Source organism: Wasmannia auropunctata, unplaced genomic scaffold (assembly GCF_000956235.1).
Source record: "Wasmannia auropunctata unplaced genomic scaffold, wasmannia.A_1.0 LD333495.1, whole genome shotgun sequence".
In the NCBI taxonomy this organism is placed as follows: Eukaryota; Metazoa; Arthropoda; class Insecta; order Hymenoptera; family Formicidae; genus Wasmannia; species Wasmannia auropunctata.
Window position 1 is genome coordinate 18,517 of NW_012029395.1, and position 14,659 is coordinate 33,175.

Consider the following 14,659-nt stretch of genomic DNA (forward strand, 5'->3'; position numbering starts at 1 on the left):
ACGTTTTATGATTCCCGAGCGGTGTAGTATTAGCGAACTCTCGGTGCGCATATGTACGTGTGTTTGAGCTTCTGTTCTATATAGATCCCCTTTCGTACAATTCCCAACTCCGATATGTCGGAGTAAATAATGAAATTAGACGTGAAAAGTATGTCGCATAAAAAATGTGCATTTGAACACATATATTTTTTAGTGATATAGATTTTCAAATGACAGCAACAGTTATTTTTTTATTAAAATTTGCCCGGTTTTTTTTGTTATTGTAAAATTCGATTATTCTAAATTGAAACTTATTTTGTAAGTAATATTTTATTATACCTTACAATTCTTAACGATACCGTCTCTCATAGATCTTAAGATTTATATTCAAAAATTTATGAAAATGAAATTATGAATTATGAATGAATTTATGAAAATGAATTACTGTGCCACTTTAACATGAGTGCATTATCATGAAAATCAATTTTTTTTTCGCTCTCGCGTATTCATGTACGCGCGTAACATTTGTAAAATACCACTCCGTCGCGTTTCGTCGCAGAGTTCATACAGTTTTCCAAACGCGATTGCTAAGACTGATAAGACTTCGTACTCAATCCAGACAGTTCACCTTTGCTCGACGTGGTCGCTTTTCTTAAAATATTTCTGTTATTTACGCTATCGTGCATCTCGCCTAAACGTCACTTGCGCTTTGTGCGCGTACAGCTTTGCGTGTAATTTCCCTATTTCGATTAATAATTGGCTCGGGCGATGCCAATCGGCACGATTAGGGCTCAGCCGTGATCGTAACGTTCGAGTCATTAATTAATCATGTAATCCTAAACACATGCGTGCACATACTTGACAGTCTTTTGCGTGGCTGTATGCGTGTGCGTCGCTTGAATCGAAGACGAGAGAAAGAGAGGTCCGCATGGTGTAATTGATTGGTGTAACGAGGAAAATGTGTACACATATGTATAATATATTATTCTAGAAGCACGAAAAGAGGAGAGGAGGAGAGGAAGGGCGGGAGTAAACGTAAACGTTACGCAACTCCCCGCGTACGCACAGTGCAACATGCGTGCACATAAAAGGATAATAAATAATCCTATCGCGGTAACGTCCAAGGCAAACTATTTACGTACGCGGGGCGTGCAACGATTATTATCGCGCCGTTCCTTCTCACGCTTGCCGCGCGCTTGCTGTCGCGACCGACGGTCGAGCGTGGAAAAATACGCCGGAGTTTGAGCTTCAATCGGGAATAAAAGTCATTTCGCCAACTGCAATAGCCGGGAAAACTTCCAGCCCTCTTAACGGCGTTTTAACTGACTTCGTAATGCGTTACATGGAGCATAGAACGGAGCGCCGGATGGCATAACGGCGGAGAATACTGCGCATCTTGGGCCACTTTGTACAATTTATCTCGCTGTTAATTGTATTTCCAACTCAAGAATTTTTTTCTATCGCCCCTGCAACTATACCTTTTATTGTACACGCATTTGTTTCGAGCAATTTGAGTGAGATTGAATGCTTTCACAGAATTTCTAAAGAAAAATATCTTTTTAATTTCATTGTAATAACAGTTTCTTTTTACTGGCATACGGATTATATATGGATACAAGTATACGATATTTAATGTGATTCAACGCCAAACGTCTGTAACTTCTATTTTTGTATATTTTCGTTACCATACAAATCGTCCACACAATAGAAGGAAAAAATATTCAGAGTTCAAAGTACACGCAGTGATTCAAGTTACCTTTCAGTAGAATGGCGATTCTTATGTAAATCTTCTTGCTCTTTTCATGAATTACTACAATGATCGGTGCTTTAGGCGACGACGCTGCAGTATCGCCGAACAACAAAATTTAATTCACTTTATCTCTGCCGCGTTGCATTTAAAAGCAGCTCCATTATCATCTACCATCCCGATTGAAATATTGGACAAATCCTCCGGGGGCTTTGCCAGGATTATTGGGAAGTTCGAACGGACGATATAGTGTCTATATAGTCGCCGGCGCTTATTTGGCCTTTAAAAACCATAGATAAATTTAAGCTGCCGATCTGTTTGGGAATCCAGTCGTCGTCTACACGAGCGATCACAACAAAAGGCTAATAAATTAAGGGAAATACCATGGCGAAAGCCAGAATGCACGTCTGATCGGAAAATCGAACAGTAAATATATATGCGATGATGAATGCGATTGCCGAGTATCGGCGAGTCAAACGTATCGACATCCATCGCATAGATCGCGCCCGCTTTACCGGTTTTTAATTCAACGACGACGCAAATATTTACCCGCACCGCCACGAGAGAAAATTGATTTTGAAATGTTACGCGCCGAGAAAACAGCGCGACGGCGATGGAAGGGAAGAATAAATTTACATTTTTCGACAAAAAAAAATACTTTATACGTCTGTTGTCGCGTCAAATGGGATTATGACTGCATTATTATTAATACCTATCACGCGAAAAAAAAGGGAGTCTTGTTAATCAAACTATTATTTATTGTTACAAAGAGTATGTGCAATAACATGGATTCGTTATTTCAATTATCAACATGTTAGCGAACAGTGCAAAAATAAAACAGAAAATAATGAATTTTACATCTTATAATTCTGTAACGAAAATATTGCACGCGATTAATATAATTTTTATAAACATGAACGAAAGTGTGTTTTTTATATAATAATACAATAAAATAAAATCTGCGAAAGATGATTATTACATTCGCCTTTGTTCGTTAACGTATTGAATGAACAGCGGAATGCGTGCGAGAGGATTCTTTCGGTCTTATTGTAATGTGCTGTAGGTATATTTGCGGAGCGGATCTTTACTTACTTCATTATCGCGAAACCGAAAGGTGTAACGCCAACGTGGGCCTCCAAGGAACGCGCATAAGATAAAAGCTAATATTTAAACGGTAATAATTTTTATTACGGTAATAACCTTTTGCGCGCGCCAAGTAATCGCGCTTCGAAAAAGAACGATTAGACGGCCTCGAATAACTATCCCGTCGTTCCCGGGAAAAGGGGGATTTGCATGAGGGAGATTGGCAAGTTACGGCTGCCTATGGTGACAGCATCAATCGTGAGACTGACATTTTATACAGAGACAACAACGCGAAACACACAGGCTCGCGCCTACGTACGTGCATTATCATACGGTATCATTAATAAAGTATTAGGCTTTTCATTGAGTCATCGCGCAACCTTGCTTTCATAATTACGCAATCGCACACAATGATTGCAACGTCCTCGCGTCGAGAGACACGCGCGAAGAAAAGGGTTGTAGGTGTACCGGCGTAATCATACGGTTTATGAAACGCGAATGTAATGTGATGAATAGTTAATACTTCCTCTGTCATCTCTGATGAAAAGTTAGCGTTACATTTTCAATATAATTGAGTTTTGGCTGCTCTCCAGTCCCTAATAAGCCTCGACAAGAGTTGTAGTGATTAATGTTAAAATAGGATAGAGAACTAACGATTAAGCGCAAAAAAAGTGTAAAAAATTAACGATCGTTCTTAACACGCGAAACAGAAGTAAAGAGTTCTGGTGAGATTTTTCGATTCTCGAGCTCCTTGAATAAAATAAAATAAAGTCACGATAAAGGCTTTTCCGTGCTGGCTTACAAGTGCTTACCTCATATGAATGCATAAATCATTTGCTTTGTGATATTATCATGCCAGGTTTATAAAGGTGATTAATATGCGCGATCGTGCGGGATTGTATTCGGAAAATAGTTCTATTATGAACTCGTTATATGAATTAGGAATTCCTCTCGCAGCGACATCGATCTGTTCTATTCGCGAATAGACGTGGAACATTACGATATAAAATCGCCGCTATTCATTACCTAAAGCTTGGAATGTATATAGATGCGTACGACGTGTTTAGCACTTTCAACAGCTATTGGAACGACAAATCGATTCTTCGGAAGACTTACGATCATACATCTTTTATTCTTAGAAGTATTAGAAGCTCTTGCAATCCAAAAGAAGCCCTCTTCGTCCTAGATCGCGCACACATTACATATGTGCTTATTTCTTTTATTTATAATAGATTATTTAATTTATAATTATGCATATATATAATATATACGAAGATAGCTGTACGTATTTAAACTAAATTCTAGATACCTCTAATCTGATAAGCCTGATACAATAATAGCATGTACATATAATACTTAAATGTAGAGATAATAAAATTTAGAAACAGTTTTTATAATAATTTAATGATGAAGCAACTATTCAACAAGAAATGCATTCACAAAACTTAAAGAAAAAACGGACTTTCGGAAGTAAAAATAGAATTTTAGTAGAACAATAACACGAACATTAGATTTGGCACCTTACTTCGTAAGGAGAATACTTCGAAAGGGATAACGTGGAACGCGAACGTAACTACTATTGAAGAAGAAAAAAACAGTCCGGAAATTTTTTTCATTGTGTCGCGTCACACGTTCCGCAAGCTCACGGTTGAGAGTCGTGTGGGGCTTTTGCAAAGAAGTTACGGTCTCGTGCGGTTTGTAAAGGAAGGATCGCTCTGTTCTTCACTCGTTTCCCAGGCTCGGCCAACTCGCCGAACTCTTATTTCTTCTCCTTACTCACCGGCGGCGCGGCGCCCGCCGCGTGCACTTGCCGCGTGAACTCCCGAGACAAAGTTGTCTTGACAAGCACGAACGATTTGTGTGCATTGTTCTTCGTCAGCGGCAACACGTTTCTCGAACGAGGTACTTTTCTCCACGGCGTATCGTCGCGTCCCCCTGGCCGCGGTAAGAACTCATTGGTCCGAAAGTTTTATCTTCCGCACGCTAACGCTTTTATCCTCCCGAGAAAGTGCGCGCCCTCACCGCCGCCGTCTCCATGTCCGAACACCGAGCGCGCTGAGCTAAAAGATAAAGAATAAGACAAAAAGAGATGGAGAAAAACGATGACTTTTGCGTTAGCGCTTCACTATTATGCTAATTTGAGTTTCGTAAAAGTCCCATTTGTCTCTCTCCCCGTGTTTCCTGCGATCTCTAACTGTTAGATTTTAAAATCTCGTCTTCGACTCTCGTATCATTGTCGTATATCTAACGTCTGACGTCAAACACGTTTGTTTTGTACGCCAAATTGTTCTTTAAATGGAAACTACTATTTAAATTAAAAATTATCGACGTTTCCTTACTTATTATCTCAAAATGTCAAATACGCGCTGTGATAATATCGATTATTAAATTACATGTATACAAAGCGCGAATTATATTAAATTGTGGTTTCTACACCGTATAAAAATTTTTCCTCCTGTGCACATATCAACCGTCAGATTGTTGTCAATGGCTACTTCCCCTCGTTTGTTTTCCTACGGTAGTCATGGTCAGGGGTCATTCTTCTTGCGCCCGCTTTGATCCCAAGGCGCACACGGCGTTAATGACGCTAAACGGCCGGACCTTGAAACGACACCCAGGAGGTACATACGCGCGTATCGGTGATGCGTAGGTCGAGGTAGCTGACCCGATACTCAGAAGCGGTAGGACCCTGAGTGGGAGAGGGGACGAGAAAAAAAAATGGATGGCCTCCAATGTCGTCCGGGAAGGCTGGTACGTCCTCGCGCTATCGACGGATATCCGCTTTTCGTAATTCACCCACGATGATCGATCATTCGTTGTTGATAAAACGCCGGCGTTATGTAACGATCACGCTACGACAGTAGCTTCAATCACTCATCGGCTCAATTTTACGCGATTATTTTTTTCTTCAGGTCATTATACACAACTTGTGCCATGTTGAAAAACACGTAAATTTTTTAGTAACCTTTAACGAAGTTTAAATTCTCTTTTAACAAGTATATGAAAACCTGTTGTTCTCAATTTTTAATAGTAATTATTATCAGATAAAAATTAAATTTTTGTTAAAATGACTATTTTAAATGAAACTAAAAATAGTCGTTTATTATTTTGTTTCTGTTGCTAAAATTTTGTATCCATCTTACAAGTTAAATCCCCGGTAATTAACTCTACTAATAAAATTCTGAGAAATTTGATAACAATTGACAGAAACATTTGTATAGATAAACGTTCGTGATCTCAAGAAAAAAATCACCTTATTTCATCTTTATATCCTTTAAATATTTCCGACGAATATCTGCGAGTATGAAAAGAGAGATAGATAAAAGAAGAGAGATAGGTAAAAGAAATTCACACGCTATTCAAACGAGAAAGAAACGAAGGATGACCCTTATTACATGGTACAATAAGAGTCCGCTATTGTCGCTCTTTCGGAGTGTATAATTTCGCTTTCGGAGGGTCATTTGACATGCTCCGTGCTTCGCATTGCGCTCGACATGCAGCGCGGCTGCACAGATACGTTTTCGTAATTTAAAAACTTTCCTAGCTCGGCATACCGCAGTCGGATTACCTGACGGGATATAACGGTCGGAGGGAGCTGATGGCTCCAACAATTCGAGGGGGCCAGCCCTCGAGGGACGGCGACACAAGTTCCTTCCAGTTTCGGTAACTTGCGCCTTTATCGTTCTCCCTGTTCTCATCCTTCGCCTGTTCGCGAGCAAATTGTGTTTCCAACGGCCGATTACCCTCCATTTCCGACTTTCTCTTTCGATGCGCGATCCTTCATCAGGATTCCCTTGAACGGAAACGGGACGACACTGTGCGTCGTTGCGCGCGCCGTACCGCCTTCATCCATTCTCCCTCCGAGTTACTTTATAAGACGCATTACTATGCAAATCCTGTAAAACCTTTAGGTGTTATACGTCACGATAAATATGCATATTAGGGACCTTGCCGTGGTTTCTTCTGGAACTCCCGCATGTCTCTGTATATTTTGGATCGTAGAATACTAGAATTTGGAGAGAAAGAGAGCGTCTCGCTTTCGTCTCCCTCGTTCTGTTATCCGAAAAAAAATGAGGCATTACGAGAGATGTCACGTGTGTTAAATGTTCCTAAATTTCTTTCTGTCCTCCCTCGAAGGTCGAAGGTGCGGTAGAAAAGTTAAGCGTTTAAAAAGAAAAAAAAGAAGGTAAATCAGTGGCATTCGGAAAATAGCTGTCGCGCGACCACCCCGCAGTACCTCTGTTTCCATACGCAGAAGCGAACCATCCGATAACCGCAGTGGAAAATGTCGCCGCACGTCCACGCGATTCTTTTTGCCGCGACAATCGGCGTCCATGTTCGCCTGTGTAAAATGTCACTCGTTTTCCGGCTGGCACGTTCGTCATTCGACGCGTCGATTCGTTCCCTCCCTCCTCGCGGAAGAGAATCCGTTTATCCGTCCCTCGCGTAAAAAGAGAACGCTGATACGTGTATCGCGCGCGTCGACCGATTGCGCCCATAGTAAATTAGGAATCGGAAACGGAGATCTAGCGCACAAGTGCAAATTCCGCGGAGTCGGAAGTGCGAGTTGAATCGCGATTTTGGGTCGATTGGGATTTATCGCGCGCCGCGGCAACTCGAGCACACCGTAAGATTAATTGTGAAGTTAATGCGAACTAATCTACATGTCCTTGAAACTGTTCGATATTTAATCGCGTGATACGGAAACTGAATTGATATCACTACTTTTTAATTTGTATATTTTTTTATTTAACTGATAGTTTTAATTTAAAAAAGTGACATAATCTCTTTATAGTCTCGGAAAATCAAATTAATTAACTTCATTTTTTTTTTTAAATTTCTTGAGCTTAACATCAGAGTGTAAAATTAATTAATTTTTTTACGTTACAAAGTTGATCAATTTAATTTATGGAAAGCTTATATTTTGTAAAGATATATTAAGATATAATTATATCAAGCAAGAATATAAATATATTAAATATATAATATTTAGAAAGTTATACTCATCTACAAAAAGAAATCCGTAATGTTTTAGTGACCTGATTTTTTTGATGAGTATATTTATATTCGAAGTATATTTTTAACAGATTCGTATATATATCTGCAGAGTAAAATTATGTTAATTTACTTTGAAAGAAATGTAACACTGGAAATATTCTTCATATCAAGTGTTTCAATTTTATTGTGTAATGAAGTTATCTCTGTAATAAACATTTGTCGCGTATGGCATTGGTTTTCTGATTACAAACCGAGAGGAATTAATTTCCATTCGGTTCACGCTTGACGACTGGATAATACGAGGTTAATTTCCGTTATTACGGAGGATCGCGCATCCTGTTATAATGTTTGAGTGTGCAACATTGACGCTTGCGCTGACATCAATGATTGTAATCTCGACTTTAAAGCTAAATTATAAACTTTTTTTTATTAATTTTAGTAATAAAATTATTTGCATCAAATGCAGTTAATTATATCTAAAAGATATACTAGTTAATCAGTAGTTATATACTAAGAGATATACATCTTTTTATTTAATTGAACATTAATATTCAATTAATATTTAATTGAATGTTTTTTGATTTTATATTTCACAGCTTTATAGTTTTTTTTTCCTAATTCAAATGGAATTTTTAATACTAATTATCTAACGTAATTATCTATATTATTTATGTTTGCTTTTCATACTTATTTACTATTATAACGCATATTATCAGTAGAATTCAATGTAGGCTATGTGTGGTTGTGTGTATGTACACATTAAATATGAAGGCTGGCGGTGCTGATACATAATACAATGATTATTAACTATCCCATTGCGTTATTCATTAAAAATCGCGATACGAATTACGGCTAACCCATAGTGGGAAGATGATTAAAGATAATGAGCGGCCAGAATAATTGGGCATATCGTTGTTGCGAAATGAAAATGGACGCGAGTCGAGTAGAATAAATGTTGATGGAATATTTAGCAGTTCGATCCTTCCAGCTCACTAAAAACGCTCGTCAATTACTCAAAACACGGTATGTGTTATATCTCGGTACTCTACGATTTCAAAATGTACGTGTGCACATGAATTTTTATCGTTTAAAGCTAAACGTTGCTCCAAAACATTTCGTCAAAAGTTTATCGTTCTTTTATCAACATATTCTTTTAGTCTTTTTTAAAACTAATTATTAAAAAAATAATTTAGACAATATTATACATATATAACAGCGCTACAAGTTAAACGACGCTCACACAACGACATGCTTTTAACGTCTTCGTGATAGTTGGGTAACCTCTCTTTAGATTTAATTTAACCGTGTGTCATCATTCGTCATCCGTGCCGTTGCCGAATGCGGATGATCATCGCGCGCAAAGCGCACTTCAAATTGACAGCGTTTGTTCTCGAAATTACGATGCCACTTGGATATTATAATCCATTTTGTCGGATCGTGGCTGGGTTTGAAATCGGAAGCCCCGTTCGACGTTGCTCCGGCGCATTGGATAATAACCGTGCATAATCACACCGGCATTATAACCGCTGGCTTTCGATTGGTGTTCCAATCTCGTACGATCCTATTGAAATTTTACCGTGGCACCGATTACGAAGGAAAAATAGTATCGTCATCAATGCCAACGCTGATAAATGAAGTCTGATCGCGTTCTGTTCCACGTATGATCATTTAATCCTATCTGCTAATTGCCTGCAAAACAAGGCATCAGCAGGATACTGATCGCTTTGTAATTATTGCCAGTCCGTTTGATTGTTTAATATGGTCAATCAGTGCCGCCGATAATTTACTAATTTTTTTGCAAAGGCTGTATTATACTCACAAGAAATAGAAATATATATATAGCCAATTGAGATCGATACCATAACTTCAAACAATTTTAACAATGAACCGAATATTAAATTGTAAAAATCATTGTCCAAGTAAAATATTAGCCAAATATTCGACATAGATACAAATTTATAGATTTTTAATTAGCATTATTTTTCCGATTATGGATTTATTAAATGATTAAGTGACAGGCTCTGTTTACTTAAAAGAGATAAAAGGGACATTTAACTAAATAATAATTGATATTTAAAAATGAATAATGCCCGTACATTCTCTTGATGGCTCCATTTCAGCGATTTTTGTGCTGTGCTCCGTTTAAATTTTCTTCGTGAAATTAATAATAAAAGGAAGGATTATAAAGACTTATTTAATACATTTACAATTGCGAGGTTATATAGGCTAATGGGAATCGGCGCGGTAATTGTGGATTATTTCTGAGAATTCTTTAATCGATTTAAATTTAATACATTTATTTATTCTATGTGCATATTGTTTTCAAGAAAATATGTGTATTTCTCGAGATAATCGCGGATCGATGGTTTCTCAATTGATAATTAATCTCTTATCAACTCGCGTAGTTTACAGAACTAAATATAAATATATATGTATATATCAATTCATATTAAAATATTATTAAGCGCGAAGATTTTAAACCAAAAAGTTAATTCCTTAATTATGTTATACGTACATGTTATACACGTATTAATCTAAGGTCGCTTATTGTTATTATAATCTTTTATCATTTATTAATTTGACAATTAATTTATCCTAAGATTTTTTTATGTGTAACATATAATCAATATCTGCTATCATATTCGTCAATGAAGATTCTTGAAGATGTTTTCTAAAGGCGATGTGACGAATGAGACGTTACAAGATCGAACGTGCCCGCGCTTCGTTTTAAAGGCTTTCGCGCAGGTCGACATCTACTTTAACAAACAGGCTTCATCTTCGATCGTGCTATTTCCGAGGCCTGTGATTATACGATTCATTCGGCTGCGTTAACCCGTGACCCGTACTCGTCGACCGTTCTCGAGGAGAACGGAAAATGTGGGAAATTCGTATACGACGCATTCAACTCGCGCCGTTTCTCCGCCTGATCTCGATCTTCGCTCGCGTTCTCGCGCTCGCTTCTGCGAACCCGGAACTCCTGTCGCCGAAATGCGCTCTCCTCGCGCGAGTAAACAAAGCGACGACGACGACGACGATCCAGTTTTCGCCGGTTGCACACCGAGACCCCATTTAGGTGAACCCGTTTATGCGCGAGCGAGACGAAACGGGAGGGGTAAATCGATCGGCGCGCTTTCTCGACGGTGGTTTGATAATAGAAGGGTTCTGATAAATTTTTTTTCTTTTTTTTCTTTTTTTTTAGAAGGCATATCGCCAAAGCGAAACGTCCTGAAAGGTTTTAGCGATAAACGAAACGTGTATCGCGTTTCTCTTTGCGAATGGCATTTGCTCGGCCGAACAAGACAAGTCGAGGTACAGTACGTATTGAACATTCAATAGCGGATCAAACGGAAAACAGTGAAGCTGGTGAATAATGTGTGCACAGTATAACACAATCGTGTATATGCGAAAATGACGTAACAACGAAATTGTAGTCGTGAATAAATGAAAGCGTCAACAATATATGAATTTCGAGTGGAATATTCAATTGTAGTGGCACTGATTTTATTTTCAAAATCGCATTTATCTTTTTAGATTTACTGTAACGAGCTACTATATTTGGATGAAGTAAAGCACAAATCCGTTTGCGTTATTTTATCTGTTTTAATTAAATCAATAACTTTAAGCAAGACTTGATAAAATCCAAGAAGCTTATTGTATTATACATCTAGTGTAATCAATCGAAGAAGAAACAGATATGATTGAAAATTCGAGCGGTGCAAACTTTTATATTTCTAATATACGTTCTAGGATCTTAATTGTAAAAAAAAATAATTAAAAACAGCACACGTGGAGCTCGAGTAACGGTTAATCAACCGGAGAAAAAATGTGGTGTAGTCACTCGCCGTGTTTGAATTAAATGATTATACAATAACAGACTTATGCAAGTAGCCTTGGATTTTTTGCTGATTTTTAAACAGCGTTACAAGCATTTATTAATTATTGTTTCTTATGATAAGATATTCTTCTGTTGACAAAGTTGTCATTCGGAAACGACATACCGAACGACAGGCTAAACGGCTGTTGGAAATTTGGTATAACGAGACCGCCCTTCCGTTGCGGCGAGTAGAGTCCCTTTTTATCGACGTCCGTTACTTAACAGCTCGCTAATCCTCCTGCGTAAAGAACTTTGATCCGACTTCGTCTCGCTCTTTCGAAATTATACAGCACGCCATTAATTACCACGATTAATTATCACTATTTTCTTTTTGTTGCAGGTAAGAGTGGCCAAAGAGATATATAAAACGAGCTGGAACGTGACTTTGACGAGTAGGTAACATAGATCTTCTAATTATCAGCTAACAAATAGTGACTAATTTCTTTTTTTTTTTTCATGAAAAAATATTTTATATAAGACTTGAAATATAAATAAGCGTATAGATAAATTTTCGTTCAAGTATATAAACATATATAAACTTTCCGAAATCACAGAAGCTAAAATCATAGTTTTCTTTCTTGATATACTCGAATGTAATTTTTTAAACACTTTTTTTAGTACAAATGAACAATTACAAATATTATTTTTTGTTTTTTTTAATAAGTACCAATTTTGTGATCGAAATAAAATAACATCGATACGCCGGATTATATTTTTGGATTATATTATTTTTTTCGTCTTTTGGGGGCCATCCTTTTTAACAATAATTTGTTAAATTGTCGCATTACCGACAGAGTTGGAGGCCAATTTCGTCTTCGCTGTCTGTGCCTTCGATGGCGCCACCAAATCCTACCAGGCAAATTGTTCGTCAGTTATCGACCTTTGTACAGGCCTTTTCATCTTCTTCCGACGTTCTGCACGCGCACGCCGGCGTGTCACGGGAGAATAAGGCCGATACAAATCTCTCGGTTGCATGCGAAGGACTAATTAAATCGGTGCTCGAAAACCACGGTACTGTAATTCACGAGAAAGAAACTATTCCACGCATGTGCAGAAAATCCTGCGCATGCATCGTTATACTTTGATAAGAATTTCTTAAAGTATTATTTCGAACGACTTTTTTTAACGCATTTTTATCATTCTCGTATAATTCGTTAATCTCCTTGCCATGAAATATTTATCAACGATTTAAAAGGAACTCCTTAAAAGCATTAAATATCAAAGAGAGAAAGAGAGAAATGTAGTGTGCATTTAAAATATATAAATCGTAAAATAAAAACTTTAAAGACTATATAGATTAAGAATGTATTTGGAATATTTTGTCAATATAAAGGAACAAGTTGTTCTCTTTTACACTGTAATTTACATGAATGACGGTGTTGTACACATTATACCTTCGAGTGAATGGAACTAGAAACCGAATCGGATTACAGCTAAAAACTCACGCTCTAGAGAAAGTATAATGATTGGATAAGACTAACTACTTCCTGGACACCAAGAGAGCGCGTACAGCAAATCAGAATAAGAGACAAAATGTAGTTTGAAATCCGAATCGTCCTCCAAGCCTGTTCACTCGCCATCATCTCTCGCTTTCTAGATAATCTTCCGTCGAAGAACGCGGGCTTCCGATAATTTTCAGTCGCGACAGAGGCCGCTTTATGCGTTTAAATTTCATGCCGAACACTACGCGAGTTTTCCATCCGGCCCTCGCGCCGTTATACATCGGGAGAATTAAACGTATTAAATTATTAATATCCTTCAGCATGGGGGGTGCGAGAGGGTTGACGTCCCATCCAATCCGGGAGGCGAATTGCCCCCTTTTCCGCCCCTTCCTCTAGGCGGAACGCGATCGTCCCCCTTCCGCACTGAGCGCCCCGGTCTCCGCCGCGCCTCGTCGGATTCACCCGACCGACGAGAGACGGCATGTGACGCTCAGCTGTACGCTTAAATCCCAAAATTATTGCGGTTCGATGTACTCCCGGAGCGTGCGCGTGCTCAAGATGACTGTGCCCGGCGCACGGTCGTCGTCGTCGTCGTCGCATAAAGCGCGAAGCAACGACCTGGGGCGACGACGAGCTTGACCCACGTGACGCTAACGAACAGGAGGAGATGAGTCCGGGATCTCTTGAAGCACACAGGGCGGGCGATTGTCAGTCGCAGGGGTCCACGGAATTATCAATCCGTAGCGAAGCGGAGGGTTGAAATATACAGCGCGAGAAATGCGTACGCGCGTAGACGACTCATTGTCAATATCGAGAGACTAAACGCTGCGCGACGGAGACGGATCAATAAAAATGAATTTATCGAAGGACCAGATGTGAGATGTTATAGGATTTTTCAGTTTTCAAACTCTAGTTCTCAATTTAATGACATACATGTGCGCCAATGTATCTTTTTTTTTTTTTATTAATTTCTCGTTTTGATAATAAATTTCTCTGTGATCAAAATGATGCAACATTCGACGATTTGTATATAGCTTTTAATGCCTTAGAAAGTAATCGCGACAGTTGGTTTTAATATTTACGAAACTTCCGTTACTTATTTATATATATAGAGGCATCGAACGGTTCTAGTTCTACAACTTTTTCTTTCTATATTGCGAAGTTAACTCTACCGGGGCACTCTCACCCCAAGTCATGACATCAATATTGCGCGATGAATTTCTGGTTTACGGGCCACGCATGCCGCGGCTCGTCATGGTATTTGCCGTTAAAAATAGCCTTCGCGTGCCATATGGGTCGGTAAAAGTGCATCGGTTCACATGGCACCCGTGTCCTCCTTTCGTCGTACGCTTTGCAGCGTTGTAGGCGTGCCTTTAAAGAAAAAGGGAGAGAAGGAAATAAAAAGGAGAAAAGCTACGAGTGCCCTCCTGAAATCACGTATCCGACGCTGACTTCTCTAAAACGGTTGAAAGTTGCATACAACGTTCTGACGCTAAACGAGGATCTTGCACATCGGATTATCTCAATATTACAGCG